Below are 2,189 nucleotides of genomic sequence, written 5' to 3' on the forward strand. Positions count from 1 at the left end.
CCGAATGCGGGGTTGGGGCTCGACTTGCAGGGCGTTGAAAACGAGCCTTTGTCTCCTTTGTCGAGGACCGCGTCTCACGTCCCGCTAGCGCTGGGTCGCCGAGGACGGCTTTCCTTCTTTTTCCTGCTCCTTGTGTCGGTCCAGGATTTTCTCTTCCGGGTCACCTCTAACTCACTAGAAGGACGCCCATCATTTGCATTTCAGGAGGAGTAATTTTTACTCCTGCCAGAACTAACGTTTTCAGAAATCGCTTTTCTATTTTGGAATTTTTATTCCGTGAAGGGAAGAATTAAAAAAGAAAAAAAAGGCAGAAGGGAACAAGAGGCCCCAGCGAGGATCGAACTCGCGACCCCTGGTTTACAAGACCAGTGCTCTAACCACTGAGCTATGGAGCCTACCCGTTACCTGGCTTGTTTTAATTCAGGGACATTGGAAGCAATATTGCTTTAGCTGGCAGTCTGAAAACTGACCTCATGCATCCATTATCAGTTATAATCGGAAAGACTATGAAATGTTAGAGAAAAATGCCTACACTATGACAAGCATTAAAAAAGGCCCCCTTATGTCAAACTCCTTTGTTTATGATTACAAAACACTAAATCATACCTGCGTGAGTTATGTGTGCAGATGGGGCTGGAAGGGAAAACGCAAAACTGAAATCATGTTCTGATCGTATTCTGAGTGGTTCTTTTACATGTGAAAAAAGCCTCCGAGCCATTGTTTATATGACACATTGTATCAAGTTTAGTACTTACTGGGAAGTTATGAGGGGATGTCTCTGCTTCTCATACATTAAATAAGTTATTGATTATGGATGAGTTAATTGATTTAACAGTATTTATTGAGTACTTGCATTGCTCTAGACTTTGGAGATAGGGTGGATAAGTAAAGCTCTGTCTGGGATCATGAAACTATGCCTCATTCTTTTTTGCTTAAAGAACTGTTTATTGAGGGAATGAAGTTGTGGTCACAGCATGACCCATTCCCGCAGAAAGGACAGAATGAAGGTCATGCTGCCCAGTGGTCTGCGGGCCTCTCTCCCTTATCTCCTACCACTGTCTGCTCACGTTCACTTGCTCAACAAAACCTTTCGTGACCCTCTATTTGAAACTGCACCATAGTCCTTACCCCGTCCCTTTTACCCCATACCATGTGAACCTTCTTTCCTATTAATGTGCTTTATTGGTCTTTTTTTTGTCTCTCCCTGTTAAGAGTGTCAGCTCTTTGAGCCCTAAGGGTTTTGTGTGTAGCACACAGTAGGTGCTCAGTGAATGCGGAATGACTGACATCTATGTTCGTTCTGTAAGCCAAGAGAAATTGGGGAGGTGCTTGGGGAGAAGGTTTCTCATCTCAATTCCACTTCCACTGCCTCTCCATCCAAGCTGGAATTTCGTTTACACCCTTTGCATTGTCTCATGGTTCTGGAGGCTACAAGTCCAGTTCAAGACATGGGCAGGGTTGTTTCCTTTTGGAGGGCTCTGAGGGAAGGACCCATCCCAGCCTCTCTCCTTGGCACTTGTAGATGGCCGGCTTCTCCCTGTGTTTCTCAACATCCTCTTCCCTCTGTGCGTGTCATTTCAAATTCCCCCTCTTTATAAGGACACCAGTCCTATTGGATTAGGGCCCACCTCGCTTTAACTTGATCACCTCTGGGAAGACTCTGTCTTCACATCGGTCACACTCCGAGGTACTGGGGGTTAGGGCTTGCACCCAAGAATTTTGAGGGGACACAATTTCTCAGTAACAAATGCAGTCAGGCTTTCAGTTAAGGCAGAAGCAAGGCCTCCTTCATTCCCTTGACCCTGCCTGCCTCTGGTTAGCAGACCGCACCAGCGATTTTCACTTGCTTTCCCCCACCTCTTCCCCAGACCAAATGATGAATCCCCAGCACGTCCCAGCAGGAGGAGAGATGTGATAGAAAAATAGAGCCTCTCCTTATCTCAGTTCTAACTTGTGATCTGTAGGATAAAGGCTATAAAGATAAAGGACAAGGTGAAGGAAAGCTAAGGAGGGTGGACATCCTATAAAGACTTCAGTCTGCTTTTGTGTAGCATGGTCTTAGAAGAAAAAGTCTGGGAGGCCTTTCCACCAAATCTTATGCCCCCTCCTCCTCCCCATCCCTCCTGATGGGGCTTTATAGCCCACGTACGCATTCACCACCTGTGAAGTGGAGGTGATCATTTTGGCTC

The 2,189-nt window shown here is 46.1% G+C and overlaps 1 non-coding gene across 1 annotated transcript; it reads right to left on the bottom strand.

Annotated features, from left to right (window-relative positions):
* Positions 1-322: 322 nt before the first annotated feature.
* On the bottom strand, positions 323-395 carry TRNAT-UGU. Its single transcript has one exon. It is a non-coding gene; the product is annotated as a tRNA-Thr (tRNA).
* Positions 396-2,189: the final 1,794 nt, after the last annotated feature.

Source organism: Neomonachus schauinslandi, chromosome 6 (assembly GCF_002201575.2).
Source record: "Neomonachus schauinslandi chromosome 6, ASM220157v2, whole genome shotgun sequence".
Lineage (NCBI taxonomy): Eukaryota > Metazoa > Chordata > Mammalia > Carnivora > Phocidae > Neomonachus > Neomonachus schauinslandi.